Source organism: Pseudophryne corroboree, chromosome 4, assembly GCF_028390025.1.
Source record: "Pseudophryne corroboree isolate aPseCor3 chromosome 4, aPseCor3.hap2, whole genome shotgun sequence".
Taxonomy (NCBI): domain Eukaryota; kingdom Metazoa; phylum Chordata; class Amphibia; order Anura; family Myobatrachidae; genus Pseudophryne; species Pseudophryne corroboree.
Genome location: NC_086447.1, coordinates 634,101,005 through 634,114,769, shown reverse-complemented (window position 1 = coordinate 634,114,769; position 13,765 = coordinate 634,101,005). Strand labels below are relative to the sequence as shown.

General features: G+C 35.7%; 9 non-coding genes across 9 annotated transcripts; all 9 read right to left on the bottom strand.

The window, feature by feature from the left end:
- Positions 1–108: 108 nt before the first annotated feature.
- TRNAI-UAU (transfer RNA isoleucine (anticodon UAU)) lies at positions 109–201 on the bottom strand. Its single transcript is given in 2 exon segments — positions 109–144; positions 164–201. It is a non-coding gene; the product is annotated as a tRNA-Ile (tRNA).
- Positions 202–1,011: 810 nt separating this feature from the next.
- Positions 1,012–1,104, bottom strand: TRNAI-UAU (transfer RNA isoleucine (anticodon UAU)). Its single transcript is given in 2 exon segments — positions 1,012–1,047; positions 1,067–1,104. It is a non-coding gene; the product is annotated as a tRNA-Ile (tRNA).
- Positions 1,105–2,808: 1,704 nt separating this feature from the next.
- On the bottom strand, positions 2,809–2,901 carry TRNAI-UAU (transfer RNA isoleucine (anticodon UAU)). Its single transcript is given in 2 exon segments — positions 2,809–2,844; positions 2,864–2,901. It is a non-coding gene; the product is annotated as a tRNA-Ile (tRNA).
- Positions 2,902–3,707: 806 nt separating this feature from the next.
- TRNAI-UAU (transfer RNA isoleucine (anticodon UAU)) lies at positions 3,708–3,800 on the bottom strand. The gene is given in 2 exon segments: positions 3,708–3,743; positions 3,763–3,800. It is a non-coding gene; the product is annotated as a tRNA-Ile (tRNA).
- A 1,714-nt stretch (positions 3,801–5,514) lies between these two features.
- TRNAI-UAU (transfer RNA isoleucine (anticodon UAU)) lies at positions 5,515–5,607 on the bottom strand. Its single transcript is given in 2 exon segments — positions 5,515–5,550; positions 5,570–5,607. It is a non-coding gene; the product is annotated as a tRNA-Ile (tRNA).
- Positions 5,608–7,315: 1,708 nt separating this feature from the next.
- Positions 7,316–7,408, bottom strand: TRNAI-UAU (transfer RNA isoleucine (anticodon UAU)). Its single transcript is given in 2 exon segments — positions 7,316–7,351; positions 7,371–7,408. It is a non-coding gene; the product is annotated as a tRNA-Ile (tRNA).
- A 2,607-nt stretch (positions 7,409–10,015) lies between these two features.
- On the bottom strand, positions 10,016–10,108 carry TRNAI-UAU (transfer RNA isoleucine (anticodon UAU)). Its single transcript is given in 2 exon segments — positions 10,016–10,051; positions 10,071–10,108. It is a non-coding gene; the product is annotated as a tRNA-Ile (tRNA).
- An 806-nt stretch (positions 10,109–10,914) lies between these two features.
- On the bottom strand, positions 10,915–11,007 carry TRNAI-UAU (transfer RNA isoleucine (anticodon UAU)). Its single transcript is given in 2 exon segments — positions 10,915–10,950; positions 10,970–11,007. It is a non-coding gene; the product is annotated as a tRNA-Ile (tRNA).
- A 2,609-nt stretch (positions 11,008–13,616) lies between these two features.
- Positions 13,617–13,709, bottom strand: TRNAI-UAU (transfer RNA isoleucine (anticodon UAU)). Its single transcript is given in 2 exon segments — positions 13,617–13,652; positions 13,672–13,709. It is a non-coding gene; the product is annotated as a tRNA-Ile (tRNA).
- Positions 13,710–13,765: the final 56 nt, after the last annotated feature.

Below are 13,765 nucleotides of genomic sequence, written 5' to 3'. Positions count from 1 at the left end.
TTTCTTTCTTTCTTCCATCCTTTGTAATATCATATTAAATATTAAGGAAGCAGTTTATAATCAATGACTAATGACATAAGAAAAGAAAAAAAAAACAGTATACAAAGATGCTCCAGGTGAGGCTTGAACTCACAACCTCGACATTGCTCAACAGATACTATCTTATAAATACCGTGCGCTGACCAATTGCGCCACTGGAGCACTTTGCAGCATTGATTGGTTATGCTAGATGTGGATTTTATTCAATACAATCAGTACAGTCATAAGAATTGAAAAAGAAAATAATTTTTGGTGATGAATGATGAGCAACAAAGGAACATGCATGCCAGATGGTACTTGAATAAGCTGTCCACGGTGATAGAAAAGGTTTAATAAACAACAACAACAATGTTATCATAATTAATGTCATATTTTAGCTTTTGTGGTCATTTTTTGCAAGCTAAACACTGCAAGACTATTTTACAGTTGAAGCAAGGATAAAATATCAACTCTAGTAATGAGACACTTGCTGTAATGACTTCCAACTCAGACGGGACTTAAACCCACAAGCACTGGCTTAGGAGAACAGTGCCTTATCCATTATGCCAGTGGTGCTTACTGATGTCCTTAATTAAGACTGATAGGTTTTTAATAGTCAATTATTTATTTTTGAATAAAATTGAAGCTGTTTACTGTGTTCTTTGCATTACCAAGTCCTGGAAGAAATGTGCTGGTACTATCCAGAGCTGTCAGTATGGATTATCATGCTATATTGCAGAAAATCAATTTGATGCAACTGCTTTACCAACAGTATGTTAATCTTTTCCATTGCTGTTTTGTTGGCTGACTGAAGGAAGATATACAGTGCATTTGAACCAAAGCAGATGTGTACTGACAACTTAAATGCACAATCATGTTTGTGTTTTTTCTTTCTTTCTTCCATCCTTTGTAATTTCATATTAAATATTAAGGTAGCAGTTTATAATCAATGACTAATGACATAAGAAAAGGGAAAAAAACAGTATACAAAGATGCTCCAGGTGAGGCTTGAACTCACAACCTCGGCATTGCTCAACAGATACTGTCTTATAAGTACCGTGCGCTGACCAATTGCACCACTGGAGCACTTTGCTGCATTGATTGGTTATGCTAGATTTGGATTTTATTCAATACAATCAGTACAGTCATAAGAATTGAAAAAGAAAATCATTTTTGGTGATGAATGATGAGCAACAAAGGAACATGCATGCCAGATGGCACTTAAATAAGATGTCCACGGTGATAGAAAAGGTTTAAAAAACAACAACAACAATGTTATCATAATTAATGTCATATTTTAGCTTCTGTGTTCATTTTTTACAAGCTAAACACTGCAAGACTGTTTTACAGTTGAAGCAAGGATAAAATATCAACTCTAGTGATGAGACACTTGCTGTAATGACTTCTACCCCATATGGGACTTGGACCCCCTGGCTTAGGAGGGCAGTGACTTATCCATTATGCCAGTGGTGCTTACTGATGTTCTTATTTAAGGCTGTTAGGTTTTTAATAGTCAATTATTTATTTTTGAGGAAAAAGTGAAGCTGTTTACTGTGTTCTTTGCATTACCAAGTCCAGCAAGAAATGTGCTGGTACTATCCAGAGCTGTCAGTATGGATTATCATGCTATATTGCAGAAAATCAATTTGATGCAACTGCTTTACCAACAGTATGTTAATCTTTTCCATTGCTGTTTTGTTGGCTGACTGAAGGAAGATATGCAGTGCATTTGAACCAAAGCAGATGTGTGCTGACAACTTAAATGCACAATCATGTTTGTGTTTTTTCTTTCTTTCTTCCATCCTTTGTAATATCATATTAAATATTAAGGAAGCAGTTTATAATCAATGACTAATGACATAAGAAAAGGAAAAAAAAAACAGTATACAAAGATGCTCCAGGTGAGGCTTGAACTCACAACCTCGACATTGCTCAACAGATACTATCTTATAAATACCGTGCGCTGACCAATTGCGCCACTGGATCACTTTGCAGCATTGATTGGTTATGCTAGATGTGGATTTTATTCAATACAATCAGTACAGTCATAAGAATTGAAAAAGAAAATAATTTTTGGTGATGAATGATGAGCAACAAAGGAACATGCATGCCAGATGGTACTTGAATAAGCTGTCCACGGTGATAGAAAAGGTTTAAAAAACAACAACAACAACGTTATCATAATTAATGTCATATTTTAACTTCTGTGGTCATTTTTTACAAGCTAAACACTGCAAGACTGTTTTACAGTTGAAGCAAGGATAAAATATCAACTCTAGTGATGAGACACTTGCTGTAATGACTTCCACCCCATATGGGACTTGGACCCCCTGGCTTAGGAGGGCAGTGACTTATCCATTATGCCAGTGGTGCTTACTGATGTTCTAATTTAAGACTGTTAGGTTTTTAATAGTCAATTATTTATTTTTGAATAAAATTGAAGCTGTTTACTGTGTTCTTTGCATTACCAAGTCCTGGAAGAAATGTGCTGGTACTATCCAGAGCTGTCAGTATGGATTATCATGCTATATTGCAGAAAATCAATTTGATGCAACTGCTTTACCAACAGTATGTTAATCTTTTCCATTGCTGTTTTGTTGGCTGACTGAAGGAAGATATACAGTGCATTTGAACCAAAGCAGATGTGTAGTGACAACTTAAATGCACAATCATGTTTGTGTTTTTTCTTTCTTTCTTCCATCCTTTGTAATATCATATTAAATATTAAGGTAGCAGTTTATAATCAATGACTAATGACATAAGAAAAGGGAAAAAAACAGTATACAAAGATGCTCCAGGTGAGGCTTGAACTCACAACCTCGGCATTGCTCAACATATACTGTCTTATAAGTACCGTGCGCTGACCAATTGCACCACTGGAGCACTTTGCTGCATTGATTGGTTATGCTAGATTTGGATTTTATTCAATACAATCAGTACAGTCATAAGAATTGAAAAAGAAAATCATTTTTGGTGATGAATGATGAGCAACAAAGGAACATGCATGCCAGATGGCACTTAAATAAGATGTCCACGGTGATAGAAAAGGTTTAAAAAACAACAACAACAATGTTATCATAATTAATGTCATATTTTAGCTTCTGTGGTCATTTTTTACAAGCTAAACACTGCAAGACTGTTTTACAGTTGAAGCAAGGATAAAATATCAACTCTAGTGATGAGACACTTGCTGTAATGACTTCTACCCCATATGGGACTTGGACCCCCTGGCTTAGGAGGGCAGTGACTTATCCATTATGCCAGTGGTGCTTACTGATGTTCTTATTTAAGACTGTTAGGTTTTTAATAGTCAATTATTTATTTTTGAGGAAAAAGTGAAGCTGTTTACTGTGTTCTTTGCATTACCAAGTCCAGCAAGAAATGTGCTGGTACTATCCAGAGCAGTCAGTATGGATTATCATGCTATATTGCAGAAAATCAATTTGATGCAACTGCTTTACCAAAAGTATGTTAATCTTTTCCATTGCTGTTTTGTTGGCTGACTGAAGGAAGATATGCAGTGCATTTGAACCAAAGCAGATGTGTGCTGACAACTTAAATGCACAATCATGTTTGTGTTTTTTCTTTCTTTCTTCCATCCTTTGTAATATCATATTAAATATTAAGGAAGCAGTTTATAATCAATGACTAATGACATAAGAAAAGAAAAAAAAAACAGTATACAAAGATGCTCCAGGTGAGGCTTGAACTCACAACCTCGACATTGCTCAACAGATACTATCTTATAAATACCGTGCGCTGACCAATTGCGCCACTGGAGCACTTTGCAGCATTGATTGGTTATGCTAGATGTGGATTTTATTCAATACAATCAGTACAGTCATAAGAATTGAAAAAGAAAATAATTTTTGGTGATGAATGATGAGCAACAAAGGAACATGCATGCCAGATGGTACTTGAATAAGCTGTCCACGGTGATAGAAAAGGTTTAAAAAACAACAACAACAACAACAATGTTATCATAATTAATGTCATATTTTAGCTTCTGTGGTCATTTTTTACAAGCTAAACACTGCAAGACTGTTTTACAGTTGAAGCAAGGATAAAATATCAACTCTAGTGATGAGACACTTGCTGTAATGACTTCCACCCCATATGGGACTTGGACCCCCTTGCTTAGGAGGGCAGTGACTTATCCATTATGCCAGTGGTGCTTACTGATGTTCTAATTTAAGACTGTTAGGTTTTTAATAGTCAATTATTTATTTTTGAGGAAAAAGTGAAGCTGTTTACTGTGTTCTTTGCATTACCAAGTCCAGCAAGAAATGTGCTGGTACTATCCAGAGCTGTCAGTATGGATTATCATGCTATATTGCAGAAAATCAATTTGATGCAACTGCTTTACCAACAGTATGTTAATCTTTTCCATTGCTGTTTTGTTGGCTGACTGAAGGAAGATATGCAGTGCATTTGAACCAAAGCAGATGTGTGCTGACAACTTAAATGCACAATCATGTTTGTGTTTTTTCTTTCTTTCTTCCATCCTTTGTAATATCATATTAAATATTAAGGTAGCAGTTTATAATCAATGACTAATGACATAAGAAAAGAAAAAAAAACAGCATACAAAGATGCTCCAGGTGAGGCTTGAACTCACAACCTCGGCATTGCTCAACATATACTGTCTTATAAGAACCGCGCGCTGACCAATTGCACCACTGGAGCACTTTGCAGCATTAGTTGGTTTTGCTAGATGTGGATTTTATTCAATACAATCAGTACAGTCATAAGAATTGAAAAAGAAAATCATTTTTGGTGATGAATGATGAGCAACAAAGGAACATGCATGCCAGATGGCACTTGAATAAGCTGTCCACGGTGATAGAAAAGGTTTAAAAAACAACAACAACAATGTTATCATAATTAATGTCATATTTTAGCTTTTGTGGTCATTTTTTGCAAGCTAAACACTGCAAGACTATTTTACAGTTGAAGCAAGGATAAAATATCAACTCTAGTAATGAGACACTTGCTGTAATGACTTCCAACTCAGACGGGACTTAAACCCACAAGCACTGGCTTAGGAGAACAGTGCCTTATCCATTATGCCAGTGGTGCTTACTGATGTCCTTAATTAAGACTGATAGGTTTTTAATAGTCAATTATTTATTTTTGAATAAAATTGAAGCTGTTTACTGTGTTCTTTGCATTACCAAGTCCTGGAAGAAATGTGCTGGTACTATCCAGAGCTGTCAGTATGGATTATCATGCTATATTGCAGAAAATCAATTTGATGCAACTGCTTTACCAACAGTATGTTAATCTTTTCCATTGCTGTTTTGTTGGCTGACTGAAGGAAGATATACAGTGCATTTGAACCAAAGCAGATGTGTACTGACAACTTAAATGCACAATCATGTTTGTGTTTTTTCTTTCTTTCTTCCATCCTTTGTAATATCATATTAAATATTAAGGTAGCAGTTTATAATCAATGACTAATGACATAAGAAAAGGGAAAAAAACAGTATACAAAGATGCTCCAGGTGAGGCTTGAACTCACAACCTCGGCATTGCTCAACAGATACTGTCTTATAAGTACCGTGCGCTGACCAATTGCACCACTGGAGCACTTTGCTGCATTGATTGGTTATGCTAGATTTGGATTTTATTCAATACAATCAGTACAGTCATAAGAATTGAAAAAGAAAATCATTTTTGGTGATGAATGATGAGCAACAAAGGAACATGCATGCCAGATGGCACTTAAATAAGATGTCCACGGTGATAGAAAAGGTTTAAAAAACAACAACAACAATGTTATCATAATTAATGTCATATTTTAGCTTCTGTGGTCATTTTTTACAAGCTAAACACTGCAAGACTGTTTTACAGTTGAAGCAAGGATAAAATATCAACTCTAGTGATGAGACACTTGCTGTAATGACTTCTACCCCATATGGGACTTGGACCCCCTGGCTTAGGAGGGCAGTGACTTATCCATTATGCCAGTGGTGCTTACTGATGTTCTTATTTAAGACTGTTAGGTTTTTAATAGTCAATTATTTATTTTTGAGGAAAAAGTGAAGCTGTTTACTGTGTTCTTTGCATTACCAAGTCCAGCAAGAAATGTGCTGGTACTATCCAGAGCAGTCAGTATGGATTATCATGCTATATTGCAGAAAATCAATTTGATGCAACTGCTTTACCAAAAGTATGTTAATCTTTTCCATTGCTGTTTTGTTGGCTGACTGAAGGAAGATATGCAGTGCATTTGAACCAAAGCAGATGTGTGCTGACAACTTAAATGCACAATCATGTTTGTGTTTTTTCTTTCTTTCTTCCATCCTTTGTAATATCATATTAAATATTAAGGAAGCAGTTTATAATCAATGACTAATGACATAAGAAAAGAAAAAAAAACAGTATACAAAGATGCTCCAGGTGAGGCTTGAACTCACAACCTCGACATTGCTCAACAGATACTATCTTATAAATACCGTGCGCTGACCAATTTCGCCACTGGAGCACTTTGCAGCATTGATTGGTTATGCTAGATGTGGATTTTATTCAATACAATCAGTACAGTCATAAGAATTGAAAAAGAAAATAATTTTTGGTGATGAATGATGAGCAACAAAGGAACATGCATGCCAGATGGTACTTGAATAAGCTGTCCACGGAGATAGAAAAGGTTTAATAAACAACAACAACAATGTTATCATAATTAATGTCATATTTTAGCTTTTGTGGTCATTTTTTGCAAGCTAAACACTGCAAGACTATTTTACAGTTGAAGCAAGGATAAAATATCAACTCTAGTAATGAGACACTTGCTGTAATGACTTCCAACTCAGACGGGACTTAAACCCACAAGCACTGGCTTAGGAGAACAGTGCCTTATCCATTATGCCAGTGGTGCTTACTGATGTCCTTAATTAAGACTGATAGGTTTTTAATAGTCAATTATTTATTTTTGAATAAAATTGAAGCTGTTTACTGTGTTCTTTGCATTACCAAGTCCTGGAAGAAATGTGCTGGTACTATCCAGAGCTGTCAGTATGGATTATCATGCTATATTGCAGAAAATCAATTTGATGCAACTGCTTTACCAACAGTATGTTAATCTTTTCCATTGCTGTTTTGTTGGCTGACTGAAGGAAGATATACAGTGCATTTGAACCAAAGCAGATGTGTACTGACAACTTAAATGCACAATCATGTTTGTGTTTTTTCTTTCTTTCTTCCATCCTTTGTAATTTCATATTAAATATTAAGGTAGCAGTTTATAATCAATGACTAATGACATAAGAAAAGGGAAAAAAACAGTATACAAAGATGCTCCAGGTGAGGCTTGAACTCACAACCTCGGCATTGCTCAACAGATACTGTCTTATAAGTACCGTGCGCTGACCAATTGCACCACTGGAGCACTTTGCTGCATTGATTGGTTATGCTAGATTTGGATTTTATTCAATACAATCAGTACAGTCATAAGAATTGAAAAAGAAAATCATTTTTGGTGATGAATGATGAGCAACAAAGGAACATGCATGCCAGATGGCACTTAAATAAGATGTCCACGGTGATAGAAAAGGTTTAAAAAACAACAACAACAATGTTATCATAATTAATGTCATATTTTAGCTTCTGTGTTCATTTTTTACAAGCTAAACACTGCAAGACTGTTTTACAGTTGAAGCAAGGATAAAATATCAACTCTAGTGATGAGACACTTGCTGTAATGACTTCTACCCCATATGGGACTTGGACCCCCTGGCTTAGGAGGGCAGTGACTTATCCATTATGCCAGTGGTGCTTACTGATGTTCTTATTTAAGGCTGTTAGGTTTTTAATAGTCAATTATTTATTTTTGAGGAAAAAGTGAAGCTGTTTACTGTGTTCTTTGCATTACCAAGTCCAGCAAGAAATGTGCTGGTACTATCCAGAGCTGTCAGTATGGATTATCATGCTATATTGCAGAAAATCAATTTGATGCAACTGCTTTACCAACAGTATGTTAATCTTTTCCATTGCTGTTTTGTTGGCTGACTGAAGGAAGATATGCAGTGCATTTGAACCAAAGCAGATGTGTGCTGACAACTTAAATGCACAATCATGTTTGTGTTTTTTCTTTCTTTCTTCCATCCTTTGTAATATCATATTAAATATTAAGGAAGCAGTTTATAATCAATGACTAATGACATAAGAAAAGGAAAAAAAAAACAGTATACAAAGATGCTCCAGGTGAGGCTTGAACTCACAACCTCGACATTGCTCAACAGATACTATCTTATAAATACCGTGCGCTGACCAATTGCGCCACTGGATCACTTTGCAGCATTGATTGGTTATGCTAGATGTGGATTTTATTCAATACAATCAGTACAGTCATAAGAATTGAAAAAGAAAATAATTTTTGGTGATGAATGATGAGCAACAAAGGAACATGCATGCCAGATGGTACTTGAATAAGCTGTCCACGGTGATAGAAAAGGTTTAAAAAACAACAACAACAACGTTATCATAATTAATGTCATATTTTAGCTTCTGTGGTCATTTTTTACAAGCTAAACACTGCAAGACTGTTTTACAGTTGAAGCAAGGATAAAATATCAACTCTAGTGATGAGACACTTGCTGTAATGACTTCCACCCCATATGGGACTTGGACCCCCTGGCTTAGGAGGGCAGTGACTTATCCATTATGCCAGTGGTGCTTACTGATGTTCTAATTTAAGACTGTTAGGTTTTTAATAGTCAATTATTTATTTTTGAGGAAAAAGTGAAGCTGTTTACTGTGTTCTTTGCATTACCAAGTCCAGCAAGAAATGTGCTGGTACTATCCAGAGCTGTCAGTATGGATTATCATGCTATATTGCAGAAAATCAATTTGATGCAACTGCTTTACCAACAGTATGTTAATCTTTTCCATTGCTGTTTTGTTGGCTGACTGAAGGAAGATATGTAGTGCATTTGAACCAAAGCAGATGTGTGCTGACAACTTAAATGCACAATCATGTTTGTGTTTTTCTTTCTTTCTTCCATCCTTTGTAATATCATATTAAATATTAAGGTAGCAGTTTATAATCAATGACTAATGACATAAGAAAAGAAAAAAAAACAGCATACAAAGATGCTCCAGGTGAGGCTTGAACTCACAACCTCGGCATTGCTCAACATATACTGTCTTATAAGAACCGCGCGCTGACCAATTGCACCACTGGAGCACTTTGCAGCATTGATTGGTTTTGCTAGATGTGGATTTTATTCAATACAATCAGTACAGTCATAAGAATTGAAAAAGAAAATAATTTTTGGTGATGAATGATGAGCAACAAAGGAACATGCATGCCAGATGGCACTTGAATAAGCTGTCCACGGTGATAGAAAAGGTTTAAAAAACATCAACAACAATGTTATCATAATTAATGTCATATTTTAGCTTTTGTGGTAATTTTTTGCAAGCTAAACACTGCAATACTGTTTTACAGATGAAGCAAGGATAAAATATCAACTCTAGTGATGAGACACTTGCTGTAATGACTTCCAACTCAAACGGGACTTAAACCCACAAGCACTGGCTTAGGAGAACAGTGCCTTATCCATTATGCCAGTGGTGCTTACTGATGTCCTTAATTAAGACTGATAGGTTTTTAATAGTCAATTATTTATTTTTGAATAAAATTGAAGCTGTTTACTGTGTTCTTTGCATTACCAAGTCCTGGAAGAAATGTGCTGGTACTATCCAGAGCTGTCAGTATGGATTATCATGCTATATTGCAGAAAATCAATTTGATGCAACTGCTTTACCAACAGTATGTTAATCTTTTCCATTGCTGTTTTGTTGGCTGACTGAAGGAAGATATACAGTGCATTTGAACCAAAGCAGATGTGTACTGACAACTTAAATGCACAATCATGTTTGTGTTTTTTCTTTCTTTCTTCCATCCTTTGTAATATCATATTAAATATTAAGGTCGCAGTTTATAATCAATGACTAATGACATAAGAAAAGGGAAAAAAACAGCATACAAAGATGCTCCAGGTGAGGCTTGAACTCACAACCTCGGCATTGCTCAACAGATACTGTCTTATAAGTACCGTGCGCTGACCAATTGCACCACTGGAGCACTTTGCTGCATTGATTGGTTATGCTAGATTTGGATTTTATTCAATACAATCAGTACAGTCATAAGAATTGAAAAAGAAAATCATTTTTGGTGATGAATGATGAGCAACAAAGGAACATGCATGCCAGATGGCACTTAAATAAGATGTCCACGGTGATAGAAAAGGTTTAAAAAACAACAACAACAATGTTATCATAATTAATGTCATATTTTAGCTTCTGTGGTCATTTTTTACAAGCTAAACACTGCAAGACTGTTTTACAGTTGAAGCAAGGATAAAATATCAACTCTAGTGATGAGACACTTGCTGTAATGACTTCTACCCCATATGGGACTTGGACCCCCTGGCTTAGGAGGGCAGTGACTTATCCATTATGCCAGTGGTGCTTACTGATGTTCTTATTTAAGACTGTTAGGTTTTTAATAGTCAATTATTTATTTTTGAGGAAAAAGTGAAGCTGTTTACTGTGTTCTTTGCATTACCAAGTCCAGCAAGAAATGTGCTGGTACTATCCAGAGCTGTCAGTATGGATTATCATGCTATATTGCAGAAAATCAATTTGATGCAACTGCTTTACCAACAGTATGTTAATCTTTTCCATTGCTGTTTTGTTGGCTGACTGAAGGAAGATATGCAGTGCATTTGAACCAAAGCAGATGTGTGCTGACAACTTAAATGCACAATCATGTTTGTGCTTTTTCTTTCTTTCTTCCATCCTTTGTAATATCATATTAAATATTAAGGAAGCAGTTTATAATCAATGACTAATGACATAAGAAAAGGAAAAAAAAACAGTATACGAAGATGCTCCAGGTGAGGCTTGAACTCACAACCTCGGCATTGCTCAACAGATACTATCTTATAAATACCGTGCGCTGACCAATTGCGCCACTGGAGCACTTTTCAGCATTGATTGGTTATGCTAGATGTGGATTTTATTCAATACAATCAGTACAGTCATAAGAATTGAAAAAGAAAATAATTTTTGGTGATGAATGATGAGCAACAAAGGTACATGCATGCCAGATGGTACTTGAATAAGCTGTCCACGGTGATAGAAAAGGTTTAAAAAACAACAACAACAATGTTATCATAATTAATGTCATATTTTAGCTTCTGTGGTCATTTTTTACAAGCTAAACACTGCAAGACTGTTTTACAGTTGAAGCAAGGATAAAATATCAACTCTAGTGATGAGACACTTCCTGTAATGACTTCCACCCCATATGGGACTTGGACCCACTGGCTTGGGAGGGCAGTGACTTATCCATTATGCCAGTGGTGCTTACTGATGTTCTAATTTAAGACTGTTAGGTTTTTAATAGTCAATTATTTATTTTTGAGGAAAAAGTGAAGCTGTTTACTGTGTTCTTTGCATTACCAAGTCCAGCAAGAAATGTGCTGGTACTATCCAGAGCTGTCTGTATGGATTATCATGCTATATTGCAGAAAATCAATTTGATGCAACTGCTTTACCAACAGTATGTTAATCTTTTCCATTGCTGTTTTGTTGGCTGACTGAAGGAAGATATGCAGTGCATTTGAACCAAAGCAGATGTGTGCTGACAACTTAAATGCACAATCATGTTTGTGTTTTTTCTTTCTTTCTTCCATCCTTTGTAATATCATATTAAATATTAAGGTAGCAGTTTATAATCAATGACTAATGACATAAGAAAAGAAAAAATAACAGCATACAAAGATGCTCCAGGTGAGGCTTGATCTCACAACCTCGGCATTGCTCAACATATACTGTCTTATAAGTACCGCGCTCTGACAAATTGCACCACTGGAGCACTTTGCAGCATTAGTTGGTTTTGCTAGATGTGGATTTTATTCAATACAATCAGTACAGTCATAAGAATTGAAAAAGAAAATCATTTTTGGTGATGAATGATGAGCAACAAAGAAACATGCATGCCAGATGGCACTTGAATAAGCTGTCCACGGTGATAGAAAAGGTTTAAAAAACAACAACAACAACAATGTTATCATAATTAATGTCATATTTTAGCTTTTGTGGTCATTTTTTGCAAGCTAAACACTGCAAGACTGTTTTACAGTTGAAGCAAGGATAAAATACCAAATCTAGTGATGAGACACTTGCTGTAATGACTTCCAACTCAGACGGGACTTAAACCCACAAGCACTGGCTTAGGAGAACAGTGCCTTATCCATTATGCCAGTGGTGCTTACTGATGTCCTTAATTAAGACTGATAGGTTTTTAATAGTCAATTATTTATTTTTGAATAAAATTGAAGCTGTTTACTGTGTTCTTTGCATTACCAAGTCCAGCAAGAAATGTGCTAGTGCTATCCAGAGCTGTCAGTATGGATTATCATGCTATATTGCAGAAAATCAATTTGATGCAACTGCTTTACCAACAGTATGTTAATCTTTTCCATTGCTGTTTTGTTGGCTGACTGAAGGAAGATATGCAGTGCATTTGAACCATAGCAGATGCGTGCTGACAACTTAAATGCACAATCATGTTTGTGTTTTTTCTTTCTTTCTTCCATCCTTTGTAATATCATATTAAATATTAAGGTAGCAGTTTATAATCAATGACTAATGACATAAGAAAAGGGAAAAAAACAGTATACAAAGATGCTCCAGGTAAGGCTTGAACTCACAACCTCGGCATTGCTCAACAGATACCGTCTTATAAATACTGCACGCTGACCAATTGCGCCACTGGAGCACTTTGCAGCATTGATTGGTTATGCTAGATGTGGATTTTATTCAATACAATCAGTACAGTCATAAGAATTGAAAAAGAAAATCATTTTTGGTGATGAATGATGAGCAACAAAGGAACATGCATGCCAGATGGTACTTGAATAAGCTGTCCACGGTGATAGAAAAGGTTTAAAAAACAACAACAACAATGTTATCATAATTAATGCCATACTTTAGCTTCTGTGGTCATTTTTTACAAGCTAAACACTGCAAGACTGTTTTACTGTTGAAGCAAGGATAAAATATCAACTCTAGTGATGAGACACTTGCTGTAATGACTTCTACCCCATATGGGACTTGGACCCCCTGGCTTAGGAGGGCAGTGACTTATCCATTATGCCAGTGGTGCTTACTGATGTTCTAATTTAAGACTGTTAGGTTTTTAATAGACAATTATTTATTTTTGAGGAAAAAGTGAAGCTGTTTACTGTGTTCTTTGCATTACCAAGTCCAGCAAGAAATGTGCTGGTACTATCCAGAGCTGTCAGTATGGATTATCATGCTATATTGCAGAAAATCAATTTGATGCAACTGCTTTACCAACAGTATGTTAATCTTTTCCATTGCTGTTTTGTTGGCTGACTGAAGGAAGATATGCAGTGCATTTGAACCAAAGCAGATGTGTACTGACAACTTAAATGCACAATCATGTTTGTGTGTTTTCTTTCTTTCTTCCATCCTTTGTAATATCATATTAAATATTAAGGTAGCAGTTTATAATCAATGACTAATGACATAAGAAAAGGGAAAAAAACAGTATACAAAGATGCTCCAGGTGAGGCTTGAACTCACAACCTCGGCATTGCTCAACAGATACTGTCTTATAAGTACCGTGCGCTGACCAATTGCACCACTGGAGCACTTTGCTGCATTAATTGGTTATGCTAGATTTGGATTTTATTCAATACAATCAGTA